Source organism: Protopterus annectens, chromosome 12.part0 (assembly GCF_019279795.1).
Source record: "Protopterus annectens isolate FY-2018-M chromosome 12.part0, PAN1.0, whole genome shotgun sequence".
NCBI lineage: Eukaryota > Metazoa > Chordata > Ceratodontiformes > Protopteridae > Protopterus > Protopterus annectens.
This window is the reverse complement of record NC_056746.1, coordinates 257817385-257836651: the sequence shown is the minus strand read 5'-3', so window position 1 is coordinate 257836651 and position 19267 is coordinate 257817385. Positions and strand designations below refer to the sequence as shown.

The following is a 19267-nucleotide window of genomic DNA, read 5'->3' as shown; positions in this document are numbered from 1 at the left end:
TTACAACATGCATGTCTGTTAATCAGAGTACATTGTTTAGATAACATTTTCAATATAGGTTTCTGAAAAACACCAGTTCTTCTTTCCATGCTGCCATTTCCGCATAAAAGTTAGCTTCAGGTTGTGCCAACAGCCCTTTTTACAGCATAAACTTGGACTATACATCTCTTATACTCAAATCAACAGAACTCTGTCGACTTCCATTGTATTCCATTAAATCGCCAGACAAGTTCTTGTGCCTGTTTACTCCTTTAGCTGCTGCTTCATCAGGGGAAGATACAACTAGTTCTGACTTAACACCACGTTTTCCCAGTGCATCTCAATGTAAAAGTTCTCCGCCTCAGCTAGTTTACCTTCATTTATCATTTTTAATAAAACAATGCCATGTTGTTTCTCCATTTGACACCTCAGTTATCTCTACATAACTTGATTGTAGAACTTTGCATTGTTGTCTAGAGTTTGTAATTCTCATTGCAGTACTGCTTTTACTGTATGTCATATGCCATCTTGCCTGTCTTTCCTGCAGCAGCAGCAACCCTCAAGTGCATTCTACAGAAAAAGAGTAGGGTTATAAGTTTGAATAGCACTTTCTGTCTCTCCTGAAAGGAGGCCACTGGCTGTGAGGGAGTGACATATATATATATATATATATATATATATATATATATATATATATATACATATACATATATATATATATATATATATATATATATATATATACACATATACACACACACACACACACACACACAGACACATATATATATATGTATATATAGGTCTACTTTTAAATTTCAAAATCCTAAAACCTTGAACCTCTAAATCCCGACGTTCAGAAGTTCGAGGTCTTGTAATCTCAAAATGAAAAATAAAAAACACCTGAAGGAAGAAAACCTCATACATCGTGTTTTTGCAGGGGGGGCTTTGTCCCCCCCACTACTTAAATCTACCAAATCTGAGATCGCACTATAGTGAAGAGAACAGTAAAGTTCCAGTTCCACACTATACATCTATCTCCATTGATACATTTCGAGATTCCAAAACATCGAACTTCTGAACGTCGGGATTTAGAGGTTCGAGGGTTTGGGATTTTAGAAATTTAAACGTGAACCCATATGTATGTATGTGTGTATATATGTATATATATATATATATATATATATATATATAAGTGGAAGTAAATAAGATAAAATAAACAATCAAACAAATAAATGAGCTGATCCTGGAAGTCAGAGGAACGTTTTGTCCTCCTTTTTCAAAATTTCAAAAATAAGCCTTTCAGATGATTCTATTTGTGTTTTCTCCTCCTCATTTGTAGATGCAGGCATCAATCTCCTGCCTTGCCAGTATTACATTATATTATATGTGCTTGCTAGAAGAGAGAGAGATGATTAGTCTGTCTTGCCTGCCCTTTCAGTGCATTTAACGTTCTACCTCACTTCATCTTTTTTCCACCTGTCCTATGCACTCTTGAAATCTTCCCAGTCTAATAATTTATTCAATATCTTCATAGCCTTCTCTATGAAAAAATACTTTGAGGTCTGGTGAGCAATTTATTCCTACATTCTGCTGCCTGCGTCCTTTCCCCCACCTTTCCTCTTCATTTTGACTGCTTCACATCTCGCAGCTTAATCTTGTCCTTTCTGAATTTATGGTGTCTAGCAAAAAAAGAAAAAAAAGTTACAGTTGCTCTGGTCTTCATTCCCTTTCTCCTTCATTTTACACTCCCTTTTGGTATCTTTCCTCTAGACTCTTTCTAGTAGCTTGATTTTCCTCTCTCTCTTTCTATAGCCCCCAGAACTGTACACATTATTCAGTGTTTGGCACAACCAGTTCCCAGTAATCCAAGAACATTACCTTCCCCTGGGCAAAGGGCTCAGAAAAGTGAGATGCATGATATCCTTATTCACAGATAATTGTATACGATTACCAGAGATTTGTACCTCAGGGAGGTCCTGCAAAGTCGTTGCATGATATATCTAACCACTGCACTTTCTCTTGACCAGATCTGAGTAGTTAAAAGTTTTCACTGATTCAGGATGAAAGCTGTTTTATGCGAAATTTTAACATTGGTGTATATATTCTCCTTGCTGAAGGGCAGACTTTTTTTTCAGTTGTTTCTAGAGTCAGCTGATAAGAAACAAATGGATACAATTTCTGGATCTTTCTTCTATGATCAAAATATAAAACTCTAGCAGTTCAAAATAGGAGCAAACTATTTTCATTTTAGTTTGAAAAGGAGCCTGGCTTATTACTTTGAATATTGTAGAGCTTATTGGTGCAGAAAAATCAAAGGAAATAAAGGAACATCCAAATGTATGGGCTGCAGTTACCTTAGATTTATTTGAGATGGGTCATCTGTTTAATATTCATTATGGTTTCCCAGATTTTACTTGTAAATTTGTAAGTGTGGTATACATTGCTTTACTTCAGGGTTGTAATTCATTTTATGTAGACAGAGCTAGCAGAATGCTTAAGAATAGAATTTATGAGCATATTTATACCATCCAAAGTAAACAACGGAGACTAATGCACTTGTAAAATATGTAAAAATCCTTCTTTTATTTATTTATTTATTTATTTTCTTGATAACGTGCAATGGGGAAAGGTGTATAGGTATTTCTGTATGGATGTACTATAAAAGGTCTGAACACCCAGTGTCAGTAACAACACAAAATTAAAAAAAAAATGACATGCATCTGGGCATACTCAGAGATATAACCTTGGAGCATGCATCTACAAAGCAATGTTTTTTTGCAGGGGAGCAACCCTCCCCTGCTACTTAAATATTTCAACTCCCAGATTAGACATTACTGGGGAAAGAACATAATGTCTTTACACATCACTGTTGCAGTATTCATTATAAAAAGTATTCCCTGCCAAGGGTAGCTCAACATCCAGCCAGTATACCAAAGCCTTGGATTTTATAGATGCCATACATCACACTTATGCTCACTGTTCAAGGCATATGGCATAAAGGTGATGTATGAACATACATACATACCTCAGAACTTCTCTGTCGCCTGTCTGAAAGCTGTCATTAATCGTCAGTCTGAATGCTCCTTCTTCTTTGTTGGTTACTGAACCGTGTTTCAGATAACAACCCAGTTGGGGTTTCTTTTTATCAATTTTTACTTTTATCTTCTGCGAGTTTACATGTCATCCAGAAAGGGAAAATGCCAGTGGGGAGGCATATTCCCCATAAAGATCATCACAAGCAGTGTCTTTTCTATTTGGGTGCTTCTCAGGACCATATGCAGTGTTCGTTCGCCCAAGTGTTTGTCCCTAACACCCTACATAGTCATCTCTCCTCCTTATTAATTTACCTGGAGAGCCAGTGTCTTAAATTGTTGCTGCAGGGTGCTGTGGTGGAAACTTTCCACCCTGAAGGTCAGCCGCCTGGTAAGAAAAAAGGCCAAAAAACTCAGGTCTGATTTGGCTGTTGTCTCTCTTCCTCAGGACGTCTGTCCCTCTCGGTTGGTGAAAGCCTAGGTGATCATCCGGTTGTTGTATCGGATTCCTCTGCCATGACCTTGTCAGAGGCCAGTGTGGATCCAACTTCTCTCACATGTCCATGGAGGCTCTGCTTAATCCACTCTGGATGTTGAGCCTCGGCTAATTATTTCTCAGGGACTGAGGGAGATACCGCAAATTCCCACTTCATTGGTTGAGTGTAGGCAAGGGTCTGAACTGCATAAGGTTTTTAAGATGGATGTTCCCAAAAAGAAAAAACAGAAAACAAAACATGTTTCCCCTGCTGCTAAAGATCCTCATTGTGAATGGCAGGATTTTATCCAGTGGTTGTTTAATGCCTTAATGGCCTTAAAGCCTCCTCAAGGAGTTTCTGTATTCTACCTCCATTAAGAGGCTCAGAGAGCAAGAATCATCTGAAGAGGATTTGGATTCTGGGGAGTCTTTGGCATCCTCCTCTCAAATCCCTTCTCCCTTGGATTATGGATCTGAGGAGAAGGATTCTATCAGTCCAGACTCTCCCTTGGAGAAACTCTTCTTTGGGGACACTATTTCTGATTTGATGGAATACTTCAAATGAGACTGTTCTCAGGTCTCTCATATTCAAAAGAGATATTATGAACTCCTTCATATGGAATCTCCTAAGCCCTCAGCTGTACCTCCTTTTCTGCCCTTCTAGATACCCTTTCAGCCTACTTTGGGCTCCTGACTCTCAACCTCCAGCCCTTAAGAAATATGATAGATTTTACAAGGTGCCTGATGATTGTAAGTTCTTGTCCAAATGCCATTCTGCTGATCCTTCTGTAATGTCTCTCTCTTCTGACAAACTTTAAAAACTTTTGCCATCTACTAAATTACTACCTTCAGACAAGGACATTAGGGTTATGTGACATTTAGGCAAAAAGGTATTTACTTCTGCCACCCAGGCTTTTTGAGCTATTAATTAACGGACTCATATGACCAGGCATGTTCTAGGCCTTTTGTCTCAAGCTTCTCGGACAATCTCTTACCACCTTGATTCAGAGGGGAAGGTCTCGGCCCTTCTGCTGTTAGGTTCTACCTCTGAAGTAGCTCGCAACTCTATTAAATATAGTTATGATGCAGTTGACACTTCCTGTAGGGCTGCTGCCTTTGATTCTGTTTGGAGATGTTATTTTTGGCTTTGTCTCCAACCCTTACCTGATGATATATAGTTAATTGTTGGATGCGACTCTTAATAATAAGAACCTTTTTGATACTCTGTTTTTTAAGTCCCACCAGGATAACAGCAAGGCCTTGGAGGAATTGAAACATATGATCTGAAGTAGGCAGACTTCATTCGTCTGCAACCTGTAGGGTATCGGATCCGAACTCGGATCCGAGCCGGCAATTCAAAAGCTTAGGCTCCGAGCTCCTAGCTCCTCCCTCTTACCCATAACCCCTTGCCAAGCCCTGACTGACCCCAGATTTCGTTTGCCGCTTTTCAAGAAGCAACGGAATTCTAGAGCTCCTGGCGTGGTTTTGAGATAAGTGTAGTTTTCTGACAGGAAAATTGTTCAAATTCTCTTTTTTTGTTAAAAATATAGTTAGTGTTGTGTGTGGTTAAGGCTTTCCCTCCCTCTTTAGTTAATTTTTCTCGCGTTTTACGTAGTTGTTTGTGTGTGTGTGTGTTTAGGCCTTAGGTGTAATGTCTGAAGCCCCTAAGGCTGTCTTTTCGAATGTGCGAGTGTGGCCATAAGCTGTCCCCAGCAGATGGCCACACTCGTAAGAATGCTTGGGGTTGAACACCTGTCTTCTGGTTGTACCATTTGTGCAGGGTTCAACCCCCGGGCTTTAAGGGAACGGAGGTCGGTTAGTGCTGGCGGGTCTTTTACCCCCAGATACTGCTTCGCCTCTGCCCTCCAGTCAGCAACTTGTTGCTGTGAGTTCTCCCCTCCGGCTGGGACTCAACCTCCCTTAAAATTGCCGGAGGAAGGATTCTACTAGGGAGAGACAGAAGGAGAGGCACAGGAGAAGCACCACAAGAGGAGAGCCAAGCTTCCAGCTCGGCTCCTCCATCTAAGCGGGCTTCCCCTGTGCCTTCTAGCCTTCCTCCTCCTCGGCTCCACTCCCCTCGGTTCTCTCCTGGACCCGAGGAGGAGGAGGCTAGCCCTTCCAGGAGGTCACCGAGACGGTTCTCTAGGTCCGCTTCGGTGGCCTCCTCTAGATCGACCTTTTCGATGAGCGAAGCTGATATGGACCGGATGATGAGGAAATTCATCCAGGCCCAAATGCAAATGGGAGTGCTCCTAGCCCCCCCCCAACCGGGAGGGGCTTCGACCCCTTTTTTCGCCCCATTAGCTCCTTCTCCGACCCATACCACGGGTTCGGAGCTTTCGGCGCCGTGCAGATTTGGATCCGGGGGTGGGTCGGATCCGATTGGTCGGCGCACCTCGGATCCGTCCCATCCCTTGAGTGCTTCGGGTACTTCGGACCCGACCTCTCGGAGCCGAGGGCCGAGCCTCGGATCCGAGGGAGCTGGTGTGTCTTCGGCTCCGTCCAGGTCGGAGCACACTGGTCTCTCGGATCCGACGGTTTCGGCTCCGACTCCGATCCGTACGTCGGATCCGAGTGGGGTCGGCTCGGGCTTAGAGAAGCTGGCTCCCCTCGGCTTTCAACGTTATGGAAAGGGCACTGTCGAGGACATCCGGACCCCCGGTCCCAGCCACGGCTCCATCCCGCACTCCTTTGCAGTTGGGCCAGGCCCCCACCAGCCGGTCCCAGGGACAGCCCGCCTCGATGTCCCAAGTGGTTCCCTTGGAACATCCATCTGCTGAAGAGTACTCCTCGGACAGCCCCCCCGATGAAGTACCTCGAAGCGCAAGTGCAAGAGGAGGCACATGGACTCCCCTGAGTCCGTCACTGAAGACACGGACTTGGATGAAGGGAAGGCTCCCCTAGGTCACCCCTGAGGACGTCTCATTTGGAGACATCATGGAGATGTTAAGGATCAGGGGGTGGTCTGCCCCAAGGCTTCTTCGGACGAGTCTGTGTTCTTGGAGGCATTCGAGGCGGCCCTTCTACCTCTTGGGTGTCCCTCCTGCTGACCCCTGGTAGATCTTATATCTATCAGGGCGTGGAAGGATCCGGACACCATTGAGCCTATCCCTAAGCGCCCGGACCGCATTCTTTCTCCTCCATCAGACCGCACCCACTGGAGTAAGGGTCCCCCAGTTGATGCCATGATGATGGCTGCAGCCACGAAGAGGGAATTGGCCCAGGAGAGTCCCTCCGTCCATCCTCCGGGCAAGGAGTCCCGTTCGATGGATCGCATTGGGAAGCGAGTGTTTAGTTCAGCGACCTTCTCTTTGAGAGCGCTGAACTACATGGCACATGTCATTAGGATGCAGCGAGATCTGATTAAAGAATACGCTGCATCTCCCCCGGAGTCCATCTCGAGTGAGGATAAACAGGTTTACTCCACCCGGATGGCCACTCTCAGATCTGTATCCAATACATCTATGCGGCTGCTGTCTCATGCTACTGAGGGAGCCGCTAGAGCCAGCGGAGCAGGCCTTGTCATGAGGCGACAGGCCTGGCTCCGCCATTGTGATTTTGCTGAGCCCTTCAAGGCGACCTTCGCGAATGCCCCTTTCGATGGTTCTGCCTTGTTTGGCAAGACTGTTCGCGACACATTAGTCCAGAGCGAAAAGGACGGGAAGACGCTGTCTGCCATCGGAGTCCGCTTCTCAGCTCCCCAGAGGTCCTTCTCTAAGAACCAAAAGGGACAGAAGAAGATGTGGTTCCGAAGCCGCAGCAGTCCCAACCTGCTCCGGATAACCAGTCCTTCCGCGGCAGAGGAGGACTGGGAGGTCGTCGTGCCAGAGGCAGGGGGGCTCCTGGCAATTTTGGGTCCAGAGAACCCTTCTCTGAGAGACCCACGCAGCAGCCCTGAAGGGTTGCCCGGCTGTCCGTCTCTGGAGGCAGTCGGGGGGCGGTTTTCGATGCACCTGACTTCTTGGGAGTCCATAACAACAGACAGTTGGGTGCTTCGACTCATATCCAGAGGATATTCAATACCCCTAATCAAGATTCCCAAATCTCGCAGCCTCCCAGATGTTCCACCCGACCAAAGGGAGGCGGCAGCTCTCGAAATCGAGCAGCTGCTAGAAAAAAGAGCCATCCAGCGCGTCCCCCCAGACCAAGCCGGATTAGGGTTTTACTCCAGGTTCTTTTTGGTGCCAAAGAAGACGGGGGACTTAAGACCAATTTTAGACCTTTCCCTGTTGAACCTGTCAGTAACCAAACAAAGGTTCCGGATGGTCACCCTGCAATCTATACTCCCCCTTTTGAGGGAGAACGACTGGATGTGTTCCATAGACCTCAAGGATGCGTACTACCACATACGGATGGACAGACGATCCAGGAGGTTTCTTCGCTTCCGGCTGGGAGCCAGTCATTATCAGTTCAGGGTCCTCCCCTTTGGTCTCACCTCAGCCCCCAGGGTGTTTACCAAGGTGTTAGCGGTGGTAGCGGCCCACCTGAGGCTCCAGGGATTACAGGTCTTTCCGTACCTGGACGACTGGCTCCTGACGGCATCATCAAGGCATCTTCTGTGCTCAGCCAGGGATTACTTCCTTCAACTAGCACCAAGGCTGGGCATCACGATCAACTGGGAGAAATCTTTTCTGAATCCAACTCAAATTATAGATTTCATAGGAGGAAGACTAGACACCAGATCAATGCGAGCCTTCCTCACCCCAGACCGTATCGTCAGCCTGAGGTGTCATGTGACAGCAATCCTTCAACCTTCACCAACTGCAGCTTCGGTCCTGAGGGCCCTAGGTTCTATGGCGGCAGCTATCCCGCTTCTAATTCATGCCCGCTTACGCATGCGGGTTCTTCAATGGACCCTTCAAGTTCAGTGGTCTCCTCTTTGTTCGTCTCTGAACGCTCCGATTGCGGTCAGCAGAGCGTGCAGGGACTCCCTTCTGTGGTGGCTTCTTTCTCCGGAGCCCCTAGCAGGAAGACCCTTTTGCGCTGCATTTCCCCGAGCCACAGTGACCACGGACGCTTCTTGCCTCGGGTGGGGGGGGCATTCTGCGGGAAAGATTGTCCAAGGCACGTGGAATCCCACAGAGACGTCATTGCATATAAATGTCCTGGAAATGAGGGCGGTGCTCCTAGCGTTGCAAGCACTTCACCACGTTCTTCCTACAGGGACTATTGCGATTCAGACAGACAACATGTCCGTAGTCTGGTATATCAACAAGCAGGGAGGAACCAGGTCTTATCCCCTTTGTCGAGAGGCCATGAGAGTCTGGGAATGGGCAATTTCCACCAAACGCTTTCTGATAGCAACGCACATTCCGGGAAAGTCCAACATCCTTGCGGACAAGCTCAGTCGCACCATCCTTTCTCCACACGAGTGGTCCCTCAATCTTCAAGTAGCGAAGAAGATTTTTGCCGTTTGTGGGCAACCCTGTTGCGATCTTTTGCTTCTCCCTCAAACGCCAAATGCAACAATTTCTTCGCTCTACTTCCCCACCAGGAGTTCCCGAGGATGCTCTGGTGCATGCTTGGCCTCCCGGTCTCCTTTATGCCTACCCTCCACTTCCTCTGATGCAGAGGTTTCTGCAGAAAGCCAACAGTTTGGGGAGCAGAATGATTCTCATTGCCCCATTCTGGCCTCGGCAACCCTGGTTCCCCTTCGTATGGTCTCACAAAATCAATCCACCATGGATTCTGGATCCAATTTCGATCTCATCTCTCACCCTCTGGGAATGCCAGTTCCCAATCTGCGAACCCTGAAGTTGACAGCTTGGCTGCTCCAGTTCCAACCTTAATTAGGACTCCCGGTATCTCTTCACCGGTCAAAGCCATTTTGGTGGCTGCTCATAAACCTTCCACCAGACAGGTTTATCGGAGCAAATGGAAGAGGTTCTCTATATGGGCAGGACAGAGAACTGTGGATCCTTTTTCAGCACCTATCTCTGCGGTGCTAGATTTTCTAACAGACCTCTTTCATCAAGGGGCCAGTTCTTCCACGATTAAGGTACAATTGGCGGCTATCTCGCATTATCACATCGGACAGGACACAGCTCCCCTTATGACAGCGAAATTATGCAAAACCTTTCTCAAAGGAGTTTTTTTATTAAGACCTCCAGTCAAGGAGGTTGTACCGCCTTGGGACTTGTCTTTAGTCCTGCAGGCCCTTACTGCTCCTCCCTTCGAGCCTGCAGCTTCTGCTGATTTAAAATTCCTTTCCTGGAAGACTGCCTTTCTGGTAGCTATCACTTCAGCCAGAAGGGTGTCTGAGCTTCAGGCTCTTTGTGTCAAACCGCCTTGCCTTTCTTTCTTTCCTGATAGGGTGTGCCTCAGGACCAATCCATCTTTTCTTCCGAAGGTCTCTTCTGAATCCAATATTAACCAGTCAATCAATTTGCCTGTCTTTTTCCCAAGTATTCAAACAAAGGGGAATACAAATTGCATTCATTGGATGTTCATAGACAATTACGTTATTATATTAACAGGACAGCTGGCCACAGGAAATCAGATCAGCTGTTCGTCTCCTTTGCTAAATTTGCTCTGGGTAAAGCAGTGTCTAAAGTCACTCTATCTAAATGGATTGCTAATTGCATATTGCAGGCATATGACACTTCAGGCAGACCTGCCCCTCAGAGGGTTACGGCTCATTCTACTAGGGCAGTTTCTACGTCAGCCGCCTTTAAGTCCCGTGTTTCGTTGGATGATATCTGCGCGGCAGCTACTTGGGCCTCGCCTCATACTTTTATTTCTCATTACAAGGTGGATGTTGTTTCTAGAGGAAGAGCATCCTTTGGCTCAGCGGTGCTCCGGAACATCCTTCCATGATGGCCGCCCAAGATTCAGGTAGCTAGGGACTCTGTCCCACAGGTTGCAGACGAATGAAGTCTGCCTACTTCAGATTTAGAAGTTATGTACTCACCATAACGTTCCATCTGAGTAGGTGACTTCATTCGGATGCAACCATCCCCCCCTCCATCCCCCTGACCTTTATAGAGCGAGTATTTATGCTGTTTTTAGTATACTGTGGTCAGTATTTGAGGCAAACTCAATCTGAGGTCAGTCAGGGCTTGGCAAGGGGTTATGGGTAAGAGGGAGGCGCTAGGAGCTCGGAGCCTAAGCTTTTGAATTGCCGGCTCGGATCCGAGTTCGGATCCGATACCCTACAGGTTGCATCCGAATGAAGTCACCTACTCAGATGGAACGTTATGGTGAGTACATAACTTCTAATTTGTGTCTCCCATCCCTAAGTTCCAGAGGAATTATCCATCCAAATATGCTTTTTTATGTAGACAGCCTTGCCCTCTTCCTAAAAGTAAGAAGGGTTCTGGGACTGTACCTCCTACTAAATCTGCTCAGACTCCTACTTCTCAGAAGCCTCCTTTTCAAGACAAACCAAGTTCTGTCTGGCAGTTGCTTCCCCTTTCCCTGGGTCAGGTTCCCCTTTCTCTTCATCTTTCCCTGACCCTTCCCAATTGGTTAAGGGTCGTTCAAGATTCTTGGGTTCTGTCCATCATCACCCAAGAATACTTCATGGTGTGGAAATCCCCTCCTCCTTTTCTGGGCATCCCTCAATCTCCTCAGGAACAGCTTCCTTTCTTTCCAGACCTGCTTCAAGGTCTTTTGGCCCAGGGCACCATTAAAGTTATTCCCCCTGCCCAAGAAGGTCAAGGGTTTTATTCCAGGGTGTTTCTGGTTTCCAGGAAGGAAAGCACCTGGAGACCTATTCTGTGCCTTTCTCAGCTCAACACCTTACTAAAGGTTCCTTCCTTCTGGATGCTGTCCCTTCAAACCCTGTTCCCTCTTCTTCTTCTCAAGTTTTGTTAGTATCCCTGGATATCAAGGATGCATATCTTCACATCTCTGTTCATCCCCTTTTCATGAAGTTTTTTATGTCACTCTCTCTCTCTCTTATTTGCATTTTCAATTCTCTGTTTTGCCCTTCGGCCATTCTACTGCCCCAAGGGTATTCACCAAATGCCTCACCCATGTCATTGCCTTTTGCAAGATGAAAGGGGTCAAATCTTTCCTTATCTGGACGACCTGCTCATTCAGGCTTTATTCCCCCCCCCCCCCGAGGTCTTGCTTCAGCACCTCCAGTTTATGGTTTGTCTCTTACAATGCCTAGGGTTTACCAGAAACTTTCAGAAGTTAGTCCTGGTTCCTTCTCAGGATCATGTGTTTCTTGTTTGGAGGATCCAGATCATTCCTATGCTGGCATCCCTGCCTCCACCCAAGGCTCTTTCTCTAATCACCTTTTTTCCATTCCCTTCTTCCTTTTGCTTCAGTCATGGCCAGGGATTTCCTCAGGTTTCTAGGATTCATGGCCTCCACTATTCCTATGCTGCTTCCAGCCAGACTCCATATGAGAAAACTACAGTGGTACCTAAAGTCAATGTGGCTTCAACACTGTCAACCACTAGATTTTCTAGTCCCTTTCCTTCCATGCCTCAAACTCGAGCTTCAGTGGTAGATTCATCAGGGTTCTCTTAACCCGGGACTTCCCTTTCAACCCCCAGTCACCTCTTAGGAACTTTTTTTGCATGCCTCGGACAGGGAGTGAGGAGCTGCCTTTGATTCCCTCAGGGTCCGGTGTCTCTGGCCTCCTCATCAAAGGTCAGATCACATCAACATAAAGGAGATGAGAGCTGTCCTTACATAAAGGAGATGAGAGCTGTCCTTTTAGCTTTTCAAGACTTTTCATTCCCTCTTTTGTCCAGGGCCTCTCAAAATCTTCACAGACTATACCACAGTGATATGATATATCAACAGGCAAGGGGGGGTGGGGGGCACAGTCCTACCTTGTTTGCAGATTGGCTGTTCAGGTGCAGGATCTAGCTGTCCAGTATCAAGTGACTCTTCAGGCTGTATACATTACTTCAGAGCAAAATACAAGTGGTAGATTTCTTGAGTAGGTCCAGTGCACAGACTCACTAATGGATGCTTCATAGAGATGTGTTTCTGGACATTGTACATTGGTGGAGTACTCCACAGGTAGATCTTTTTGCTTCCCCTTTGAACAGACAGCTTCCTCTTTTCTACGCCAAAGTCCCAGGTCCTGTGGCTTGGAAGGTGGACACTCCTTCTTTTCCTTGGAAGAGGATGTTTCTTTATGCCTTACCTCCCCTTCCTCTGATTCCAAGGGTCCTGCTTAGGATAAAGAAAGACTCGCCCAAAATCTTGCTGGTGACTCCCTTTTGGCTCAGACAGCATTGATCCCACCTTCTTCTTCGCCTAGCCAGGGGAAATCACCACAAGTTACCTCACTGGTTGGACTTCCTCACCTAGTACAAGGGGTCCCTCATCCATCCTCACTTGTCCACTCTTCAACTGACACTGTGGGCGATAATGTTTTGATCCCTTTCAGGCACTTTTTTTTTTGAGGACATGCTCGGGGTTTTACAGGAGGCAAGGAAACCCTCAACCATAAAATCTTATATCTCCAAATGGAAAAGATTTTATGTCTGGTGCCATGCTTGTAACCAGGACTCTTTTTCAGTGTGTGTGTGTGTGTGTGTGGGGGGGGGGTCCCTTTGCTCCTTTCGTAATTGTATGAGTTGCTTCTGTCTGGCTTGCCCTATTCTTCTGTGAAGGCCCATTTGTCAGCCATTTCTGTTTGTTTGCCCTTGAATCCCCTCTTGGCTTCTCGTTTTGAGGTTAAATAATTTCTTAAAGGTGTCCTGCATCTTAAGCTTCCAAGGAGACCTATCCCTCCTCCTTGAAACCTTAATTTTGTTTGGAAAAAAATGACTTATGCCCTTTTTAGCCCTGCAAATTCTGTTCGTTTGCAACATTGTACCTGGAAGACTGTTTTTTTTTTTTTTTTTTTTGCTGGCTTTTACTTCTGTTCAGAGGATTTCTGAGCTCCAGGCCCTTATGACAGTTCCTCATTTTTTTTTCCACAGGAACAGTGTGTCCCTTTGTACTAATTTTTGAGGACATGCTCGGGGTTTTACAGGAGGCAAGGAAACCCTCAACCATAAAATCTTATATCTCCAAATGGAAAAGATTTTATGTCTGGTGCCATGCTTGTAACCAGGACTCTTTTTCAGTGTGTGTGTGTGTGGGGGGTCCCTTTGCTCCTTTCTTAATTGTATGAGTTGCTTCTGTCTGGCTTGCCCTATTCTTCTGTGAAGGCCCATTTGTCAGCCATTTCTGTTTGTTTGCCCTTGAATCCCCTCTTGGCTTCTTGTTTTGAGGTTAAATAATTTCTTAAAGGTGTCCTGCATCTTAAGCTTCCAAGGAGACCTATCCCTCCTCCTTGAAACCTTAATTTTGTTTGGAAAAAAATTACTTATGCCCTTTTTAGCCCTGCAGATTCTGCTCGTTTGCAACATTGTACCTGGAAGACTGTTTTTTTTTTTTTTTTTTTTGCTGGCTTTTACTTCTGTTCAGAGGATTTCTGAGCTCCAGGCCCTTATGACAGTTCCTCATTTTTTTCTCCACAGGAACAGTGTGTCCCTTTGTACTAATCTTTCTTTTATGCCCAGCTTAATAAATGAGTTGTCCTTGAATCAGTCAGTATAACTTCCTTCTTTTTCCCCTTCTCCTCAGTCTGCTAGTGAGAGGGTCTTTTGTGCCTTGAATTTGCACATACAGCTCAGGTACTGTTTGGATAAAACTAAGGCCAATCGTAAGTCTGACAAGCTTTTTGCTTCCTTTCATCTCAGGACATTGGGTTTTGCTAGAGCCATTTTATATGGGTTTGTTGAGGGCTCTTCTCAGCCTTCCACCTCCCATTCTGTTTCTTGAGCTTTTTTTACTCTCCCTATAGTAAAGAATACTGCAACAGTAATTAGAACTACATAGCACAGCTGCGTAAAATCTTACCATGATAGTAGATGTCCCTCTCTTCACTGTTACAATATTCACTTCCTCCCTCCAAACCTGTCCTGTTTGTTCTGGTTTTTGTTTTGGATTCCCTTCTGGCTGAGGGTCTCCCCTTTCTCTTCTGCATTTTCTCCTTCTGGATGTGCATGGACTCCTTTGCCCTGTCAAGATTTTCACTACTGGGGCAATTCATTTCTGGGTGTCTGTGTCTGTAGATCATTTTTATGCCCTACATCCTGTGTGGGTAGAATGTGTGTGACGTATGGTGCATACAAGACATTAAGGCTTTGGTATAGTGGTTGAATTTTTGGCTGTTCCAGTCGGGAGATCCCTATAGTAAAGAATACTGCAGCAGTGAAAAGAAGGACATCTACTGTTATGGTAAGATTTTACACAACTGTAGTGTCTGTGGTAAGGGTAGGAACTAAAAATTATACTATCATAGATTGGTATTAAGTGTGGGATAATGTGTTTGTTCCATTATGGTTTAAAACACAAGGCATTCATTTATTCATCTGGAATGTGAAGCTTTTTGTGATGTGAATTTTGAGAATGAAGTTCTGATGCTAAAATTTATGGAATTGAGTGAACTTTAAGAAAAATGACTTTCTGTACGACAATTATATTGTCTCTGGTCAGAAAATAGTCTTAACTAAAAATATTTTGTGCAATTCATGAGAGATGAAGTGGAAGAGACTGATTTAACAATGTATTTTAAACAAATATGTCAAGAGGTGAATGCTTTTATAAAAGTAAAAGATAGAAGGGGTTTGTGGAATGGTGGTTGGGAGGGAGAACTGACTAAAAATTGTAAATGATAGTACAAGACACTTACCTAGTGTTCTGTTTGTTGCAATCAGCACAACTACCACTCTAATTTCCTTCACTCAAACTGTCTGTCAAGGCAGGGACAACAGTAGACTTGCTTCCTTTCTATTTTTAGATCACTCCAAAGCTTTGGACACAATCTCTCACCCCAAAATCCTTATCAAATTGTCTGATCTTTGTCTCTCTCTTACCCCACTCTTAAATGGTTCTCTAGCTACGTCTCTAACTGACAGCTGTCAGTCAGATGGCTGTCCTCCTCCTCTCTGTTTCTCTCTGTCAGTACAGGTGTACCTCAAGGTTTCGTTCTTGGACCACTGCTATTTAACATCTTCACTAATTGTCTGCACACTTCATGCCCTCACTCTTCTCTCATACAATATGCAGATGACTTTACTGTCATCTGCACTTAAGACAATCTCTCTCATCTTCACACTTTAACCCAAAACCCATTCAACTCTGTCGAAACCTGGTTAACTGACAGTCAGCTCACACGCAATCCCAAGAAAAGTAAACTTCTGTTATTCCTCCCAAAATCCCTTTCTCATCATAAAACTTCATTTACCATCACATCGCTTGACAACGCTGTTATTAATGTTGAAACTCATACCAAGCTGCTGCGTGTTATCATTGATAATCATCTTAAATTTGATCTGCACATTCATAATTGCATAAAAAAGACTCACCAAAAACTGGGATTGCTCTATCAAAACAGAAAATTCCTCACCAAGGACTGCAGACTCTCCCTCGCCTATGCTTACCGTCCTCCCAGTCTACTCTATGCCTCTTCAATCCTAACTAACCTACATTCCTCTTTAATGTCTAAACTAGAAATCACTTATAACAAAGTTGCTAGATTCACTACAAACCAACCATACAACTCGCACCACTGCCTTTCTCTCACATCTCTAAGCTGGCTTGAATTCCCCCACTAGCTCTTACTTCCTCAACTGCTTCTTATACACTCCATCATCAACAAACTTCCCTCCTGCCCCACCATCTCATCTCCTTGTATACTCCTACTCACTCCCTCTGGACCTCTGACCATTTCCTCTTGGAAATCTATAAGTCCAGAAGAGCTACTGGCCAACATCTATATAGCTACTCTGTTGCCTTAGCTTGGAACAAACTTCCTCTGTCTATCAGAACCATATCCAACACTCAGAACTTCAAAAAAGATTTTAAAAGAAACTCTGCTACACACTTGGATCTGCTCCTACTGAAGTCTAGCCTAACTCTCTTATTCTTGGTCTTTTTATTTCTCTCAACCATCCATCCTGTACCACCCCCATACTTTTACCATATCTCTTACTACTATTCAGATGTCCTTTCTATGGTGCCTCTGTACTGCTGTTGTCTTATCTACCTGGAGGTATTTTTCTTTATTTTGTAATTTTAACTCCTGAGCTTCCTGACCTGTTTTACCTTTCATTACATTTTGGAGATTCTTATTTTTCAATAGCAATCATCATTAATTTCTTATATTGTTTACTTCTCTGCCTGCTGATTTATTAATCTATATATTGTATTTGTGATTTTATTTGTATTTACAGTTACCTCTGTACTACAGTATTCACTTATATTTCATAGGTATGTAGTAGGCTAATGGCCCTGAGGCCTTTACAAGCCTAGCCATAGGGTTACCCTGGCATAGTGCCACCCAACCTTAGTTCCCAGTTCCTCTGTCGAGTAGAGCCACTGGAGTTATCCCCGGGGTGAATTTTCTGTTTCCCATCCACTCATCAAGATTTCTCTTGAAAAGGGTCAGTGAGGTGCTCTGCTTGACATGTATGGGAAATCTGTTCCATAACATGGGCAATCTCTGGGTTATGAATCTGTCCCTCCAGCATGTTCTGTTAATTGTGGTAATGAGGTTGAGGTCTCTGGATAGTGTGGTGTGGAGGGATTGGCATTTCTTTAAATGTAGCATTTCTAGCAGAGCTGGGTCAGACATGACTTTGTAAGTCAAGCAGAGATTGCCTCTAAGTAGGCGATATGAGACAGAGAATAGTTGGAGTTTTTTGAGTCTGTCCATATAGGACAAGTGTTTAAGACCTAGGATCCTCTTTGTGAGGTACTTTTGCGGCCTCTCCAGTTGTTGCAGGTGCCTAGTGAGGTACATGCCAAATGGGGCATTTACTTCATGATTGGACTAATGAGGGAAGAGTAGAGGGAAACAATGACCTCTTCCTGGATGCAAAACCCTTAGTAATGAGATGCGCCACATAGAAGGACTTTCTGACCACAGTGGCAATGTGGTGATCAAAAGAGAGGTTGCTGTCAACCTGTGTTTCCAGATCTCTTATAACGCCTTCTGTGTTCAGTGGACTACCATCAATGTGGTAATTCATGGGAACCGGGTTTTTCCCAAAGGGGATGACAACACATTTTTTGGCATTGAGCTTAAAGCCATGGTTCTGACGCCAGTTGTTGGTCACAGTGAGGCCATTCTGTAGGATGTCAACATCACTTGTCATGATAAACATCACTAACATACCCAGTTAATAAATGTCAAAATAAAGAAAAAATAAAAATAAAAAAATGGTTGCAGGGCTATTTTAAGATAGCTTGGTCAGACAAAGACTTTTTTTTGTGGGAATGCATCTCATCTTATTTGATTGTTTTGGGGAGAACATAGTTGGGTTTAAATATCAAAATCTGTGGAGAACAAATGAAGAGATCAGGAAAAAATAGAAGAGAAAATATTGAAATAAATTATAGAAGTAAAATGATTAAGTGGAAAGTAAAATGATGTGAAGTATAAATGAATAGAAGAGATTGCTATGCTAAAATTATGCAATATTTTTATTATATTAATCTTTGAACTATTTGAATAATAATATTGTTAAGGCTATTAAGAAGAAAAAAAATGAGATGTAAAAGTATTATAACATGTAAGGATTTTTTATGAAGATTATCAATAAGTCACTGGTGAAAGTAAGTATGTTGTATAAAATGCAATCAGCAAGATTGTGTTTATTCTGTAAAGAACAGACATCCAGTCATGCTTTGCTGAATTGTGAAACAGTTAAAAAAATGTTGAAAAATGTTTGTGAGGAGGGCATTTTGAAAGTTATAAGTATTGAAAGTATTAATATGGATATGATTCTGTGTGGGCAGTAAAAAGGAAAATGTTTTATATAAATGTGGATAGAAAAAATATTAAATGGAGTATCTGGTTAGCCATAACAAATGATATCTCATTTAATGTTGTGTCTTTCAGCTTTTCCCGGTTAGGGGTCGCCACAGCTGAACTCCTAATGATTGGCAGTAGATTTTTACGTGTCGAGTTGCCAGCCCTGACGCACAATCTTCAATGAAGGTACGCCCATTCACGCATGTCTCCACACAGAAGACACTCTAGCTGAGAATCGAACAGGACAACGTCTTACTGTGAGGCAACAACGCTACCGCAGCACCACCACAAGAAATGGAATATAGTAAATATTTTAAGAAAAATCAAACTATGGTTTATGAAGGTATAGGACAGTTATTACAAATATTATTATATGTGTCCAGATATTTGTTAGTTAAATGAGGATATAATCTGTATAAATGAAAATGTGAACAAAAAAGTACCCCTACTCTTTTCGATAGGTGCTGTGGGAATTTTTACATCCAACTGAGCTACCACCAACTGAAGCAGATGGGACCTCGGTTTAATGTTTCATTTGAAGAGCAACACACTTAGGAGTACAGCATTCCCATATGCTGCACTGTAGTGTCAGCAATCAGGCTGATGAGGGAATAGAACCCACAACCTTCTGCTTAAAAGGCAAGTGTGCTACCTGTTGCACGGCTGACACTGGATTACATTATGACCAGAACTGATTGTAATGCTGTATTTACAGTATATGTTTGTCATTTGCATGATGGTCCAGGTCATGGCTAGAAATGGTAATTTTGTGTGAGACCAGTTCACGTATCCAGTTAATAAATGAAACAAGGAAAATAAATAAAATAGCCAACCTGATGGCATAACAAGATAAAGCCCTAACTATGACCTAGGCAACCCAAGTTAAGTTAATGCCTGAAGCATCTGGCAGTCAGGATGTATGCCTAATCTGTGGGAGAGGGACTTGCCAGTATCTCCTAGTGGAGCTCTGGCTTGTGATCAAAACTCAGAGGGAGAGAA

The 19267-nt window shown here is 44.1% G+C and overlaps 1 protein-coding gene across 1 annotated transcript in view; it reads left to right on the top strand.

Annotated features, from left to right (window-relative positions):
• LOC122816492 (dynein axonemal assembly factor 8-like) overlaps nt 1-19267 on the top strand; it is a 3534829-nt gene that overhangs the window by 3282510 nt on the left and 233052 nt on the right. The gene's annotated exons all lie outside the window — the stretch shown is intronic.